Source organism: Actinia tenebrosa, unplaced genomic scaffold (assembly GCF_029948245.1).
Source record: "Actinia tenebrosa isolate PJP-AT-01 unplaced genomic scaffold, QUT_ActTen_1.0 PGA_scaffold15__27_contigs__length_11533743, whole genome shotgun sequence".
Lineage (NCBI taxonomy): Eukaryota > Metazoa > Cnidaria > Anthozoa > Actiniaria > Actiniidae > Actinia > Actinia tenebrosa.
Window position 1 is genome coordinate 9866492 of NW_028292575.1, and position 18968 is coordinate 9885459.

The window sequence follows — 18968 nt, forward strand, 5'->3', positions numbered from 1 at the left end:
TGGCTCTAAACCTACTTTGGCGACTACTCTTTCTGCACCACCGACGACAGTGCCAGTGATGACGGTCAACGAATTTCCTTGGGCCTACATCCACTCCGCTTAACCTCGCTGCTCCTACCACCGGCGAGCACCTTCGTCCACGCCACACTCCACCATCACAACAGTCCTTTTTTCCAGCCCACCATGACTACGGCGAACTAACAGCAACCTCGACTACCACGTCCCCACACCAGGCGCGGCAAATACGCTCTCACCTTCGTTGTCGCGCCCAACCTTCATGAAGTGTAGGCCTTTCTTGGCTTTGTCCCTTCAAACCACCTGGGGCTGGAACTGACCCTTACCTTTTCTTGAGACTCACGGTCATTTTGAGCAATATTTGACCTATTTGAAGGTAAAATTAAGACAAATCTTTCTGTGTTTCATTTCCAACACTCCAACAACATCCATTTAGTATTGTGCACATTCATCCTGCTCTCATCTAAACATGAATGACAACCTATTTTGACCCTGCTATTTTTCCTTCTTCATCCTTATTTATTGACATATCTTCTGGCTATGATCAATTTATTACCTGTATCCATTTTCTAAAGTCAATTCAACAACAAGGATAGTTCGAAAGTTTCGTTTCGCCCGCATTCACAGCGTGGAAAGAAACATTTAACGGTTCGTGAATTGACTCGTTTAGCAATCAGCATTCTCTTCACACCTTGGCTACCACGCATCTGCCATTTTGTATCCAGCTAATTCATGCACCCAATAGCATCACCAGATTTCACTGATGTCCTGTCGTCAAACAGCTTCGTGGACAGGTGGCCAACCTTCAGAGTGTTGGCCACAAAGAAACCCCTTCCTTCCAAAAGAAGATCTCGAAGCCCTCACAGGTGCTGACTGGAGCGAGAATTGTGCTACGGTTGCTCTTGCGAAGGAAGGGTGGACATGGCTCGACAGCTACACAGAGCCAGGGAGAGTGCAGACCTTTACTCTTTCGCTCTATGTGTGATACCGCCAAGCCCGGGACCTTGAAATAAGAGAACCCTAGAACTGTTGCCTCAAGCACTGACCAAAGCTTCAAAGCATGGTGAGACTGGCGCTCTGACAGCCTCCTTTTTGCCTTTCGTTCCATGCTTTCCATTAACTGGTTAGCTAGGGGGCTTCTTCTCCATAGCAGAGGGTGTTTTTTTCTTAAACTTTACTCTGCGTTAGTAGGGCCCCCTTCGTTATCAGAGCCACTGTCCGCTGTATCGTCATCAGCCTGGTCATCCGCCTCTGACAAATCGACTCCTCTGATGACATATACTCCAGTTTTTCATAATTGCCTTGACTTTCTTCTCTTTTGTCCCCTGGTGATAACGAGGTTGACAAGTCCGCTGCCTTGGATCTGGATTTTAGGAGCTAAAAGAAAAAGAAAAAAAAAACACGATCAGTCCAAAGTTTCTTATTAAACAAAGTCATAATCGTTGCAAATTCAGTTTTCCCTCACCTTTTGTTTTCTTTGTGTTTTCCGCTGCAATCTTTGATGCCTTCCATAGGCCCCCTGAACGCTCTCTTTTGTTTCTCTTTCTTCTCGTCAGAAAGTGGCTTTTAAGGGCAGCTGAAATTATATCAAGTAACCCCATATGATTAAAACTTGAGACAAATTTGTTAGAAATTTGGCATTGGCCGACAATTATTCTTTAGCATCCATTTGTTTTTTGCTTTGTTTTGTTTTGTTTCGTTTTTTTTTTTTTCCCCATGTTATTTTTATTTCCAAACTGCTTCCCCCTCCCTTCGGCATTTGAATATTTCTAAAAGGATTTCGTTACCTCCTTCCCCCCCCCCCCCCCCCCCCGACCACCACCACCCTTTGTCCTCACCACCCCTCCCCCGGGTTAACTTTGATAGGTGACATAAGGCCTTTCGCACTTCGTAATATAAAATACATAAATACATTCTCTAACTCGACGGCAGAGACATCCTTATGAACATTCAAACTCTATCCCTTAGTGCGTTATTAATCTGTTCGTTGACGTCATCTCTGAAACTAATTAGGAAATGCCATATTTGAGTGGTAAGTGGAGAAACTATGGATGGATTCAAGACAAGATCAGTTTATTAAATTTTCATACTTACGCTTTAGTAAAGATCCCATATAGAGGGTTTCGTCCCTGTCCCGTATTTCTTTGCTACCAAGCGTACTTCAGACTGTAATAACATAATATAAATTCATTAAAATCAATAAGATGTACCTTAAGTTATTCTTAGACATAGTAATAATGTTTTCATTATTTTATGGCTGTGATTGTATAATATTGGGGAAACAAATCGAAATCAAATCAATTCCTTTACAAAAAAGGAAATTATCATTATCATTCAGTGTCTTGTTATTGGAAATCAATAGTAAAGTTTGGTAGCATTAACCACTGCCATGGCGGGTTTCCCGCCAATTTTAGCATTGCATAAATTATACCGCTGCATAATTATACCAACTACTCTTCGCGCCAAGAATTCCCAGTAAAATTATCAATAAAAATAGCTTGCTTTTTTAAATATTGCCACTTTACTTACTGCAACAGCCTTTGAGACAGTAATCTTGGTCTTGCTGTTGTCCTTGTTCTGCTGGCTTTCTTTTAAGGCCGCTAGTATTTGGCGGTTTTGTGCTTGCAGTTCTTTAAACTGTTTTACAATCGTTTCGAAATTTGAAGAAATTTCTTCTTTTTCGCTGTCGGGGTCAACGTTCTCATTCTCGCTTGTTGCTTGCAATAGGCGATTTCTGTGTTCTCTTAGCACATCCTCGTTACCACCAGGGACAGAGGGAATAAGTATATTAAGCCTTTGAGAATTGGCGCCATTTTCAGTATGTCTACTCGTACTGCTTGTACTGGTAGTTGCAGTAACAGAATGGATTGGCATTGGGCGTCCTGGTAAAGGTGTAGATGTTCTTCCCATTTTTTGATCGCGACGAATGAACGCAATTTATAAGCAAAGATATAGAATGTGCGGGAAACTAGATGACCAACAGAGTTTGTTACCTGTTTGTGACCAAAAGGCGAATGAACGAATAAGTACATCCACTGAACAAATCTACCCCCTATCTATCACGGCGTATCACGTGACTTGTGATGACATATACGTTCATATAATGAAGTCTAATAATAAAAAAAGGAATAACTGTCTTATAAAAATGCTGAAGTTGTATCCAGGATTCATGTTAAGTAATATATCTATTATCTTAAAGCTGTTTGCTCCATTTTATAAAGTTATGAAATTTTTTCTAAAGCCTAGATTCACGAAATATCATTGCAATAAACTTGATTAGCTTCTAGCTCTAAAACCATCGTACCATTATCTGCCGCCAACAGTGACAGCTCTAAGGAAAAGGGCGCGGTAATAAAGATCCGGCGTGCTTTTGTCCAATGGCATGTGGTTGATGGACGTGGAACTTTATTACGCTGGAATATGGCTGTTAGCCATTCAAAATGCTTGGATTTTGAGTAATTATCCCAATGATACACACCGTCTTTTTAATTATATAGTTCTGGAAAACAAAATGTCTTCTGCGATGTCAAAGCGTTATCATTGCTTTCATTGTAACGAAGATCTACATTACAAAGTATTTTGCCGTCACAAAGAAGAATTTTATGATCCTTTAACAAATCAATGGCAATTACAGCGGAATGACGACGAAGACTCAAATGATAGTATTTTCACTCACGAGATTGACGGCCAGAACGACACTTCTTCTAATGACTACAGCGAGATAAACGTTTTGGACCAAACTGATCAAGACTCCTTTGATGTGCCAAATACAAACCAACCATCAAGTGACGAATTCTTACCAGCTACTTCACAAAAAGGTATTGATGTTATACGTTTATTTGATGATTAGATTATATAATCTTTAAATGTTCAAAAAGTCAAACTGCATAGATAAAAGACTGAATCTTTAACAAGCGGCTGATTTGCACATGATCTAGCTCCCCTATTGGATTTACTACCAAGCATTAGTGTTATTGAAGCGAGATTAAGTTAGAGGTACAAATGATTCTTTTCTATTTCTATCTTAGCCTCGTTTTCACCGTTACTTTTAAGAAGGGTGCATTATTAAGTAATCGGCTTATGGTTGCCATTAAAACCTCAGTGTTCATTCAGAAAGGTTCATTCAAAGAGTTTATAAAATCATAGCTAGAGATAACTCATTTAAAACGCCAAAAAGAATTTACTATGTTCAAATGGATATTGCTGTACATTTTCGTCTCCAAATCAATTCATGACTGTGGTCATCCTGAGATAGCATGGTATCCGGCAAAACATGTTTGTCAAGTTAGAGAAATACAATTTATAAGTAATTTATTTAATATGTCTCTTGGGTTTTTTATTTTCGATTTATCATTTTTCTTTCATGAATTATAAATTGTTGTTTTGCTGGCTTAGAAATTTATATTTTATTTTCAATGGAAATCATTTATTTTCAGAGCAAAATTTGGGTCAAAATTATACATTTAGGGACCGGTCATTATTTAAGTTGGAGGGCGGGGGGGGGGGGGGGTGGAGGAGAAATTGGCAGTGACGCAAAAAAAATTTCAAGGCCCCCCCTTTGAAGGCATCCAAGTTTATCGAAAACCCCCCATGGATTGTAGTAAAAAATTTAAAAATTTTCCCTAAAAGTCATTTTTAAATTTCAAGACCCCCCATTTTTCACTAGCAAAAATTTCAGCCCCCCCCCCCCCCCCCCCCCCAACTTAAATAATGACCGGTCCCTTAGCCCATGAGGGTTTTTTTACTGACATTTTTTTTTCTAGTATTATAATGATTTCAGACTTTATCTTATGCTATGTTGCAGTTATACAATGCCGAATGAATAAAATACATCGTATTTGCTTATGTTTAAAGGAGACGGAATAAATAACTTTGAGGAAGAAGATCAAGTGTTTTGGGATGACAAGTTGGACAGTGAATCTGACCATGAAGAGATAAGAGGAAATGAAAGGAGATTGGTTGAAATTTGGGATATTGATATCGAAGACGTAGAAAGAGATTTTGAAACAATCTAGTGCAGAAATAAGCGTTGCCGTCGAAGCAAGTTCCCGAGTGACCCTTATTAACTGGATTGCCTTGTTTGTGTGCTTTTGGTCTGCATACTTTTCTGTACCAGACCGAGGCATTGATATTCTCCTCGCCTTTTTTAAAGCGACTTTTCAGGTTTTGTGTGAGCTTTCGCCAATCATTTTCCCAACCGCAGTATTGGTTTTCCCGAGCTCCTTCAAACTCTTGAAAAATTATCTTTCTTTTAAAGATAAGCATTCAAAGTATGTTGTTTGTCCGAAATGCGACACCCTATACCGTTTTCAAGACTGCATAACAACAAGATTCGGGCGTGTCATTGCTAAACCATGTTCTCACATTGCTTTTCCGAATCACCGTCAATTGTTTCGCCGCACACCTTGTGGAGCGGAATTGCTTAAGGAAATTCGTTTGAAAAATAGACAGACGAAATTGTACCCACATAAAGTTTATTGTTATAAAAGCATCAGAGACACTCTAACTCTCTTTATTAAGCGACCAGACTTTGTACAAAAATGTGAGATTTGGAGAAATCGGAATGTACCGGACGATATTTTAGTTGATATTTACGATGGCCAAGTGTAGAAAGATTGGCAATATTTTAACGGCACTCCTTTCCTTGCCCAGCCTAATAACTATGCTTTTATGCTGAATGTTGACTGGTTTCAGCCTTTTAAGCACAGTGTCTATAGCGTTGGAGTCATATATATGGTCCTCCTAAATCTTCCGAGAAAAGAAAGGTACAAAGAGGAAAACGTAATAATAGTTGGGGTAATACCTGGTCCACACGAGCCCAAATTGAATATCAATACGTACTTACAACCACTTGTAGCCGAATTGAACTTATTGTGGCACGAAGGCATCCAAGTTCGGCCTCATGGGAGTAGAACAGCAAGATGTTTTCGAGCTGCCCTCCTTTGTATTGCTTGTGACATTCCTGCACTAAGAAAAGTTTGCGGTTTCTTAGGATGTACTGCTCACCGAGGGTGCTCAAAGTGCACAAGATTTTTTCCCGGAGATTTTAGTAGCATGAATTTTTCAGGTTTCGAAGATGACGATACACCAAGGACAAATGAAGAGCACCGAAGAGAGGCTCAGAAAATACTCAATGCAACAACCGCTGATGAACGAAACCAAATTGAAACTTCCACTGGAACAAGATATTCTGAACTCTTACAGTTGCCTTACTTCGATTGTAATCGTTACCATGTTGTTGATCCTATGCACAATTTGTTTTTAGGGACAGCAAAACATTTAATGAAAAATGTATGGCTAAATGCTGAAACGCCAATTATTTCTAAAGAAAATTTGAATAAAATCCAGGAAAAGGTAGATGACGTCAAAGCACCATCATTTATTGGGCGTCTCCCGAAAAAGATATCAACATCGTTTGGAGGATTTACTGCTGATCAGTGGAAAACATGGACTCTCTTGTATTCTGTATTCTGCATTTGGAATATCGTTCCAACAGATGATTTGGAGCTGTGGAGGTTATTCGTATTGTCCTGCTTTCACCTTTGCTCTCCACTTATTACAACTGAAGAGCTACAAGAAGGACATGATTACCTAGTGGAATTTTGTAAATCGTTTGAAAAAAGATATGGAAAGGAACGTGTTACGCCAAACATGCATCTACACCTGCACCTCAAACAATGTATTTTAGATTACGGGCCTGTATATTCATTTTGGCTTTTCAGCTTCGAACGTTTCAATGGGATTTTAGGAGCGTTTCGAACTAACAATAGATCTGTTGAAATACAAATCATGAGAAAATTTCTCCAAAAGCATGAACTAAGAGATATCCCTTTACCAGAGAGATTTCGAGAAACTTTCCAACCAGTATTTCAACTTCTTCAGGAGGCACAACAAGTAGGAACACTTGGCGAAAGCATCCCATCAATACCATCAACACTTAATCTTTCAGTTGGTCAAGTACTACGTTGCTTAGAGTGGAGCAATATGAATGCATACTCATGTTTTTCACCTCGATCCATTGATGTTCTTGATGATGACTATACAGAATATCTCTTTAAAGCTTATGAAACAATTTTACCTCAACACTCGGTCATTGAATGTGTTACCGATACGTTTGAGAGAATTAGTACCATTGGATATTCGGGGACAAAGCTAGGGTCCTCTGACTCTAGACTGGAACGTTCTTCCTTCATTCTTGCAAGTTGGTGTGGCCAATATAGTGGCAGTATTGAGACCGATTCATTTGACTTGCGCCCCGGTGTTGTCGATTTCTTTCTTAAACAAACCATTATAATTGATGGCAAGCAGGAATCATTGTGTATGGCAAAGGTTCGATGGTATCAGCGACATCCAGAAAGACACAGGATTGGCAGACCACATGAAATTTGGTGCAGAAACTTGTTTGAAATGGAAGGGCCCTCTACACTCATTCCCATACAAAGGATACACAGCCAGTTTGTTGCTGCTTACGATGTTATTGACAAAGAAAGAGTATTAATTGTTTGTCCTTTACAACGTAAATTGTACGGATGATGGAGATGACAGTAAAGTATCATCCATGAAAAATATTCAAAGCTATCAAAAATAAACTGTTTGAACTGTGCATCAGTAACTAGATAGTCAAAATGAAAATTGAATGAATTGTTTGATGAGTTTAAAATTAGATGAATTAAAATAATAATGAATGAAACTGCATATATTGGGAATAAAAAAGATGAATTCATATGTTTAGACTAAACAAAATTGATGCTTCAAATAATATTACAGATGTTAGCGGTTTGAAATGCAGCTGAGGTTAATGGGTTAATGAGTTTTCTTATTGTCACTGGAAAAAACGCATGTACGACTTACGCATATTATAAATACATCGTCCGCGTTTTTTCCTGTGTGTATCAACGCATATAACCTCACTTTCATGACATCAAAGCAAAACAATGATTGAATTAATGTGGTCGCAACATTGATGTCATGCGTTAGGAGAAAAAATTGACACATATGACTGAGATGGACCTGCATGCACTCCCCCCTCGTAAGTCGTAAAAACAAGCCAACATCCATCATAATTCAGTTGAAAAATTATTGATTTGTTTTGAAAAGTTTTGATTGCAATAAATTGAAACGGAAACCTCACATCGGATATACTCAGTTTGGGGTATTGTATTTGCTCCCCAGGTAAATATGGGGCAAAGCCTAGTGCAAAGTTGATTTCATATGTGCCCTTCATTTGACATTAAGGCAAATATAGGGCAAAAACGGTTATCATATATCCCCACTGGGTAAATGCGTCTAAACTATTGGCAAATATATAATATATTTACCCATGTGTTCAGATGTATGGCAAAGCAATGGCAAATTTATTAGAAATTTACCCCGACCTTTGCCTGCATAGGCAATTGTATGGGCAAATATAGAGCACCATATTTGCCCAACATTTGCCAAGCGGACATATGTTGACCAAATCCATTATTTCGTCGAGTGCTAGTGGCCGAACACAGCTGATTGAAGTTTCAAAATATCATTGTTGTTTAATTACGAGTTATAAAATGGACACAGGTAATCATTGCAAGAATGTCAATAAGATTAAGAAGGAAAAATACCAGGGTCAAAATACTTTGTAATTCATTTCTTAGATGACAACATTCTTGCGAGTGGGTGCAGTCGATAGATGCAATAGAAATTAATGTTGTTTTAACTCAGTTGGAAATTAAAACTACGAAAACTTGTCCTTTCTTACCTTCAAATAGGTCAAATATTGCTCGATGACCTGCAGTCTTAAAAAAAGGTCAGGCGTCAGTTCCAGCCCCAGCTCGTTGAAGGCAAACCCAAGAAAGCCTGTGGAAAAATAAAAAGTGAAAAAAACCTTTGTGAATACTGTAGATGCATAAACACAACACACTGTTATAGAATATCCTCCACTCAGTGAGCACCAACAATAAGTTCAAGACATAAAATCCATAAAAGCTTAGCTAGCTAGCTAGCTAGCTGTAGAACTTACAGAGAAGTCTTTCTTGGGCTTTTGCATAGGTACTTTGCGAGACTGGCGGTTTTTGTCTTGTCAAGTTGACGGGCTTTGTGAAATGGGACCTCAGTTCTTTAAAAAACACTTTCATGATCGTCGGCAGCGCCACGAAGCTGAGAGCGTATTTCCCGCGCCGGCTGTTGGAAGTGGTAGTCGAGGTTGCTGTTAGTTCGCCGTAGTCATGGTGGCTGGAAAAAGGACTATTCTGGTTGTGTGGCGCGACGAGCGTGCTGGTGGCTGGCTGGTTCGGACTGGAGGGAGATGTTGGACCAGAGAGGTTTAAAAGCGGTTTCGATGTTAGCCCAAGGAAATCGTCACCGTCAGACCACTTTTCATTATCATCACTGCCACTGTCGCTGTCGCTGTCGCAGGAAGAGTAGTTTCCAAGTAGGTTTAGAGCCATAGTAAGGGCGAATAAGAATGAGAACTTGGTGGTGGTCGTCGCGAGAACTTGCACACGTGTGTTGATCTGTCGTTGAAGCAGAGAAGAATATATATGATTTACTGCTAGTGCATAGGTGTTTTGTAGAAGGTCTCAGCGAATGTTTGTAGAAGCATAAGTTTGGCAACGAAGCACTGTACGTGTACAAATAAAGTGTACGTGAACCCGGATGACTATGGTGTAAGTGGTTGACAGATATGTAGCAGAGCAGAGGTATTGGGTGAGTGAGTGGTTGGAAGCCGAAAGGCAAAAACCGTTGAAACCATGAGTTGGTTGGTTGGTTGCTTACCTTTTGCGTGTAGTTTGGCTGGATGGAGTGTGCGGGGTGTAAAGTTGAGGGAAGAGGAGAGAGCGGAGATGAAGGCGAAATTGGCGGTAGAACGTGCGGCCATGTTGAGAGTGGGTTTGTTTACGTGTGGTTGGGTCATGCGCAGTGAGGTTTGTTGGAGTTTGGGTGGGATTTGGAGAGGGTAGGGAGGTTCATTTGGGCTTGCAAGAGTGTGGGTAGAAGAGTGTTGGTGTGTAAGATTGCGAAAAAGCATGTTTTGAAATGGTAGTGTAAGAGGGGAAGAAGTTGCGTTTTGGGTTGTGACTTGGTCTTGCTGTGGTTTTTTGGCACGTGGGGGGTGTGGGCTGGGTGTTGTGGTGGGCGAAGGTTGTCGAAGGAATGATAATAGAATAACATGTGGAAGGACTAACGAAAAACCCCCCAAAAACCAACCAACCAACCAACCCACCCACCCACCAACCTAACAAACAACAACCAGAACGAGGACAAAAAAGGAACCAAAACCAAAAACAAACAAACCAACGAAAACCAAAACAAACAAAAAGCAATAATGAATGAAGCAAAATAAATAGGAATAAATGTCTTGGTAGCAAGCTGAAGATTGCCAAGAATACGATAAGAGCAGCTGTTGTAGGGATTGCTTTATAGTTCCCTATGTAACACACATCAACTAGTGAATTCTTGTCTAGAAGTGCTTGCGTAGAGATTGAATTTTTGTTTTCGTTTTGTTTTCAGGCCTGTGTCATGCATGCAATAAGAAATGGGTTGAAGTGGCTGTTATCTAAGCATGCAGGTGGTTTTGAGCCCACTCAATGTGGTAATTAACTGCAACCATCCTGATTGTAGTATTGGTAAGCATTTTTTTAAACATTCTCTGTCGTCTGTTTGACTTGGATTCCACCTGCGTGACTTGGTTTCAACCTAAGAACCCTGTAGGTTGTTTTGAGCCCAATCAATCTGTTAATCAATGCAGCCCTATTGATGTTGGTCATTTCCTCAACCCAATAATTAATATGACAGCAAATTCAACGACTCTTGGGTCTGTAAGGGTGTTCTGGGTGAACGAACAAGGCTGTAGTACTCTTGTGCTGAGTCCACAGGACATTCTAGCTGAAATATCTTCGATTTCAGACCGTATTACGACATGATGACAACGGTAATAGTAAATAATCGCAATGTAAAAATATATGAATCAGATTGCAAGTGGTTTTGACAAGAGAATCTATTGAAAAATTCAAACGACTTTACAATACACAAAAAAAACGGGAACGAGACTACAGGATATCTCTAATGGAAAATAGAACAACTAAAAATACATTTGTAGCTTATCTAAATTAATAGCCAAAAGGTTATTGCCAAAAGAGTGAATCAGTAAGATACACTGTTTTGCTAGATATCAATAGAAACGGAAATGACGTAAATTACGTCACAGGTCATTTGAATATTGCGTACTAATTAGCAGTGTTTAAAACATACTAGAATTGCGAAGTTTAATGTACAAGCTATGAACCGTTTAAAATGAACTAAACCGATGGGAGAACAATGGACAAGTTGTCTTAGAGGTTTACTATGGCTTTAGGTAAGTGTTTTAGCCCTTGTCTATGACATTTAACCTACGAATTACACGATAACTTGACCTTGAGTGTAGAGTTTACATAGCGAACAAAAGATGGATTGAAAAAAGGTCTTATACCCTGCGGTTAAGGCTAATAAATAAGCGTAGATGAAGGTTAAACAAACGTTCAAGGCGGTAGCGATCCTATAGTAAACGTTTTAAAGAGTTTGAAAAGCGAATATTACGCAGCTAGTACTTTACTGGAAAAACTCTAAATAACTTTAGATTATTTACTGCTGAGTTGTTTAAGTAATGTTTAAAAGTATTTTAACTGTGACTACATGACGAATTTCAATGACAAAACGCACTTAGCGCGATGACTAAATTACTATTGCATTGTACTGAAAGCGCTAATGCGACTAGTACGACTAAAATCACACAAGCGAATGCTTTAACAAATATATAGATAATCTACACTGTAAAATATGACGACTAGTTGACGATATTAACGTAAATTTGTCCTAAATCTATCCTAGGTAAAAGTGTAAGAGACTCCAGTACCTTGCATCGAAGAGAGTTCTTTGTCTTGATATGTGAAAAAATCCGTAGACAGCGCAACGTCTTCAAGAACTTTAAACTACACTGCTTGAAACTTAGTTTGGGCCTACTTTTATGGGACACCCTGCATTCCTAAGACCTTACAACTCCTGCGCTGCGCGTTGTACGCCCTAGGCCTACCTCGTAGGCAGGATGTACTGAACGCGAATTTACGCAAACATGTGCCAAACCTTAACGCAACTCACTGTAGTGTAATTATGTACGGAAACCTCTCCTTGCTTTACGCGTTTTCCGCATAAACAGTTAACTAAGGAAATACATTCCTATGTGTACGCGAGGCGTTCCTAATTAAAATTCTAGATTTATAGCTAAATACTTATTAATTGTCCAAAAATAGTGTCTTTTGACTCTGTCCCATATGAAATGATATGATATGACATTGAGGGTTAGGGTTAGGGTACTAAGCTTATTGCATTTTTTGTTTTGTTTCATTTATACCATTTCATCTCATCTCATCTCATCTCTTCTCATCTCATCTCATCTCATCTCATCTCATCTCATCTCATCTCATCTCATCTCATCTCATCTCATCTCAATTCGAGCACTAGCCGAGTGCACAGGACTGGGGTCCCTGCAACGACAATTTTTGAACTGGGTGCAGAACTGTACATCATTTGGAAACCAGTCCTATAGTTTGGTATAAGTACTCTTGTGCTGAGTCAATAGGATAGTCTGGCTGAAATATCTTCGATTTCAGACCGTACTATGACATGACGACGACGATAATAGCAAATAATCGCAATGTAAGTATCATGATATGAAATGATATGATGTGACATTGAGGGTTAGGGTTAGGGGTAGAACCAGATGGGTTTTTATCAGCCTATGTGGGAGTTTGTCAGCAAATGTTGGACTTTGTCAGCAAAATGTGGGACTTTGCAGTCAGCAAAAATATCATGATACGAAATGATATGATATGACATTGAGGGTTAGGGTTAGGGTAAGCTTACTGCATTTTTTTATTTATTTATTTTTATCATCTCATCTCATCTCATCTCATCTCATCTCATCTTATCTCCCATCATATGTCACATTAAGAGTTTGTGTTGTTGTTGTTGTTGTTGTTGTTGTTGTTGTTGTTGTTGTTGTTGTTAGGAGGTCTGCAGCATGGTGACTGACTGAAAGGAGGGAGAGGTGGAATTCTAATGCTTGTTGTAATTCTAATCGTAATTCTCTTTCTTTTCCTGTAATCCACCAGCGTGCCCACCCATCCATCCATCCCTCCCTCCCTGCACTCAGGAACTGGAGCCTCTCCTATATCACATTATGACATAATGAAAGCGATCATAGTAAATAATCATAATCATATCATGATATGAAAGGATATGATATGATATTTGGAGTTTACGAGTCTTGTTTTGTTTTGTTTTTTGTTTTCTATTATCACATCATCTCATCTCATCTCATCTCATATGTCATAATAAGAGTTTGTTTTTTGTCATTTTGTTTTTTAAAGAGGTCTGGTCTGCAGCATGGTGACTGACTGAAAGGCGGGAGGGGTGGAATTCTAATGCTCGTTGTAATTCTAATTGTAATTCTCTTTCTTTTGCAGTAATCCGCCAGCGTGCCCACCCATCCCTCCCTCCCTCCCTCCCTCCCTCCCTCCCTGCACTCGGCCACCCACCTACTGCAGGCTCAGGAACTGCAGCCACTCCCGGTTCACTGGTTTGGTCCTGTTCCAGGGCCGTCCTGATGGCTTGGATGGCAGATTTTTCTATACGGTTGCCACTCACTCCAAAAGCAAGAGAACCCCTCTGCGCAACATTTCAATACGAAGAGACTATGTTCAGCTAGTGTTGTGAAGCACTCCCGGGGCTGTGGCATAACAGTGTGTGTTAATGATATCAAGGAACAATTTCCGCACTTTACCTGTGTTGCGGCGCCGACGATTTTCGCGCACGCTTGGGTTTTCTCGGCGGACTGGCTGGCTGACTGCAAATGCAAGGCACAGATTCGGAAAATGGAGTGAACGAATGCAATGTGCAGCCCTGGGAAGCTTTACGTACCTATCTCCCGGTCCGTCCTGCGTCGCTCCCCTACTACTTTCTACTGACTCCAACTCCGACTGACTGCAAATAGAAAAGAATGCTATGAAAGCTAAGCTTCTTACACCCACCCAGGGGATCTGAAATGGAGAAGTAGAGTGCACGCACTAAATCCGTGAACATTAAGGAGTACTAATTACCGGTACTATTTCATACGGAATCCTTTGTTTTCTATCGTTTATTTATCACCATTTAGAACTAAAAGTTAGTATTTGTTTCACGGGTTTAGTGCGTGCACTCTAAGAATAACGTAAGAAATATAATATTTTGCGCGACTTATTTATCAAGTATGAATAGACATACGATAACATTATGTAACGTGTAATTTTGTGAATCATGATCGTATTTATTGTGTGTGAAACTGAAGTTGTTGCTGTTGTTTATTTTCATCTACGCACCACCTCACTTCCCGCTCATCCTGCGCCTCGCTCGCTCCCCTACCACTTTCACCTGACTCCAACTCCGTCTGACTGCAAATCGAAAAGAATGCTATGAAAGTCAAGCTTCTTGCATCCACCCAGGGGAGGTGTCGGGAAGCTCGCAAAATTGGACCAGCTACTAGAAACAAAAGCCTGTCCAGCATTGCACGAAAATGAAAAACTCATTAGCTACTATTGTCATTGTTGCCGACCTCTCTTGTTAGGAGCGTTCTTCTTTTTTTCTTCATAATTGCGATAACCAAAGGGACGCCTATGTTTTTGCAAGTTTTCTCGATTCTGATTGGCAGACGTCTTTCATTCATCAATCCAGGTGAATCGATTATTTATCCAGTCTTCATAAATTAGAGTGCACGCACTAAACCCGTGAAACAAATACTAACTTTTAGTACTAAATGGTGATAAATCAACAATAGAATACAAAGAATTCTGTATGAAATAGTACCGGTAATTAGTACTCATAAATGTTCACGGATTTAGTGCGTGCACTCTATTGAAATTTTGATATCTAAGTAACACGTAGCTAGGATCCCGTTTGAATGCAATAATGCAGATTGGGTTTCCTTTGTCGATGTCGACGTCACAGCCGGCACTCGCTTCCATGTTCGCGAAATTTGCATTTTATCCATTTGGATAAAACCATGCGGCCTGGCCTGTTTCAAACGCCGTTCGGTGTGGCTCTTGAAAGTCGAATTTGTTATGCGTGTAAGTAAGTGGAATGAATAGGCCTAAAGTACGAGGACTTATTCTACCTACGCTTCCAGAATCCTTGGCCATTCTCGAAGGAGTTTCAACATGATATGAATGACAAATTTTGGAAAGGATCGTGGTAGTTTCGAGGTAAGAAGCGTCGTAGTAGGGTTGAGTGCTATGAAGTTTGGCATTCGTTTCATTTGTCTAGTTTACCCAATGATTTGGATCGTGGAGTGAGGGGGCGGGCTAAAGTATACCTTTTGAACAACTTTTCGATCCTTGGCATTCTCTTGCGATCGACGGTACGTACATACAACACAAATAACTTGGATCAGTGAAGTTAGTGATTAAAAAGAATCGCGGGCTCAAAATAACAAAAGAAACTCTGTAAAAACCATCAATAGGTCTGCTTTCACTGCATTGCAATGCATCCTTGTTCCTTGATGCATTATTATTTTTGCTGTGGTGCTATGTTTTCTCACTTCACTCTTGAAAGAAATAATAAGCCATCCATCCATCCATCCATCTATCCAGTTAATTTGGTGAATATTGAAACTGATTTTCAGCTAGGTTAGCATTCATTCATTCATCTCATGAATATCAAGTCATGGGGTGCAATACAATCTCGCCCCTAAAGTTATCAAGGGGCGAAAGGGTTCTTTCATTTTACTGTAGAAACGGGAGTTCAGGACTGAATAAGTTTGTACGTTTTCGTTAAGTTAGTTACCATGGCAACAGCACATGTGAACTTTGACCCTGAATTTAAAGTGCTTACTACGACGAAAATCGCTCCAACTTGGATCAGCTGAAACTTCCTAAGAATACTCTTTGAAGGTCGAGTAATCACTGTATAAAGTGTTTTCTCGATATTCAGGACGAAAGTATGATATTTTTACGATTATTTTTGGAGTCTGTGACGTCATACACTCAACATCGAACATCGCTCCATACATTTCTTTGTAGTTTATGATCAAAATATCAGTAGTAAGGGAGAAAGAAACTACCCAAACACCCCAAAATATAAATTATAGTCACAAGTAATGTGAAAGAAGCACATTAGCCACCCTTTGGGCTTCATAGGAATAAAATAAATTAAGGATTTATATACAAAGAAATATATGTAGCAATGTTGATGTTGAGTGTATGACGCCACAGACTCCAAAAAATAATCGTAAAATATCATACTTTCGTACTGAATATCGAGAAAACACTTCATACAGTGATTACTGGACCTTTAAAGAGTATTCTTAGGAACTTTCAGCTGAATCCAAGTTGGAGCGATTTCATCGTAGTAGCACTTTAAGAAAACTTGATGAAAGGCTTCAGGAGGATAGCAAAAAGTTAAAGTATCAGAATTATATTCCATCATCATCCATCCATCCATCCATCCATCCATCCATCCATCCATCCATCCATCCATCCATCCATCCATCCATTCATCATTCATTCATTCATTATGGATTGAAAATACGGGGGAAAAAAATAATAAAAAAATAAAAAATTAGGTTCAGAGTGAGACGTCAGAAATGTCTGTATTTTTCTTTGCAAGCAGTGTACATAAAAACTTACGTGGTATGCATATTAAAAAGGGAATGGTAAATATAAAACTATAATCATGATAAAGGTAATAGTTATATATACTGATATTGTAACCTATCTACATAGCCAGATTGATTGATTCATGCACGCATGCAATTTATTCAATGATGTGTGTTACTAGCAGTTTTGTGGGTGTTGGACAGCGATGGCTCTAACGTCATTGCTTCTCGTTGTTCATTTCAGTGGGCCCAAGAATCTGCTGGATTGCAACCAAACTCTTAGCAGTGAAAAGCGGACTCAATGTACACTTGTGGCAAGTCATACCATTGTTTGTATTGCGACCGATGTTATGGCAGTAGAGACAAAGTAGAGGCACATGTTGCACGTCACACACCCACGTTCTTCTGTGACAAGGCATTTACAACAACGTCAAAACTGAAAGGCACCTGAGGACACACACAAGTGTATCCATTGCAAAAAGGATTAGCCCAAAAACGTAATATATGGAACATCACATGAGGACATGCACGGTGAAAAACCTACGAATGCAGTCATTGCAACAAAACAAAAAACAAAAAAAAAACAAAAACGTTTGGCCAAAAGAGTCCGCCCTGAACCAGCAATTACCTAGATCGAGTCCAAAAATAATGAAATAGTAATTGATCAAATGTAATTGATATGGATTGATTGCTGGATTGAATTATATTTGTTTGAAACATCTGACATGATTCGGTCATCATAATGCCAAGATTAACAATTCCCAGCTTCATAAACTAATTGGAAAAAAAAAATTCCCTAGGTGGAGAATGAAAATAAATGAAGAATTAAATAGTAATTATACAAGGTAATGATAAATCGATTGATTGCTGGATTGAATTATATTTGTTTGAAACATCTGACATCATTCGTTCATCATAATGCCAAGATTAACAATTCCCAGCTTCATAAATCAATTGGGAAAAAAAAAATTCCCTAGGTTGAGAAGATGAAAATAAAGTGAATGAATGAATGAAATAGTAAATTGAATCAAAATGTAATTGAGATTCGATTGAAGTGCGCTGGATTGAATTAATATTTGTTGTGAAACATCTGACATCATTCGTTCTCATAATGCACAAGATTAACAATTCCCCAGCTTCATAAATCAATTGGGAAAAAAAAAAATTCCTAGGTGAGAATGAAATAATGAATGAATGAAATAGTAATTGGATCAAAATGTAATTGATATCGATTGATTGCTGGATTGAATTATAAGTTTGATTTGAAACATCTGAACATCATTCGTTCATCATAATGCCAAAATTAACAATTCCCAGCTTCATAAATCAATTGGGAAAAAAAAAATTCCCTAGGTTGCGACTGAAAATAAATGAAATGAATGAAATAGTAATTGATCAAAATGTAATTGATATCGATTGATTGCTGGATTGAATTATATTTGTTTGAACCATCTGACATCATTCGTTCATCATAACACCAAGATTAACAATTCCCAGCTTCATAAATCAATGGGAAAAAAAAAATTCCCTAGGTTGAGAATGAAACTAAATGAATGAATGAAAATAGTAATTGATCAAAATGTAATTGATATCGATTGATTGCTGGATTGAATTATATTTGTTTGAAACATCTGACATCATTCGTTCATCATAACACAAGATTAACAATTCCCAGCTTCATAAATCAATTTGGAAAAAAAAATTCCCTAGGTTGAGAATGAAAAATAACTGAATGAATGAAATAGTAATTGATCAAAATGTAATGATATCGATTGATTGCTGGATTGAATTATATTTGTTTTGAAACATCTGACATCATTCGTCTCATAAATACCAAGATTAACAATTCCCAGCTTCAAATCAATTGGGAAAAAAATTCCCTAGGTTGAGAATTGAAAATAAATGAATGAATGAAATAGCTAATGATCAAATGTAATTGATATCGATTGAGTTTGCTGGATTGAATTATATTTGTTTTTGAAAACATCTGACATCATTCGTTCATCATAATGCCAAGATTAACAATTCCCAGCTTCATAAATCAATTGGGAAAAAAACAAAAATTCCCTAATGTTGAGAATGAAAATAAATGAATGAATGAAATAGTAATTGATCAAAATGTAATTGATATCGATTGATTGCTGGATTGAATATATTTGTTTGAAACATCCGACATCATTCGTTCATCATAACACCAAGATTAACAATTCCCAGCTTCATAAAGCAATGGGAAAAAAAATTCCCTAGGTTGAGAATGAACAATAAATGAATGAATAAATAGTAATTGATCAAAATGTAAATTGAATCGATGATGCTG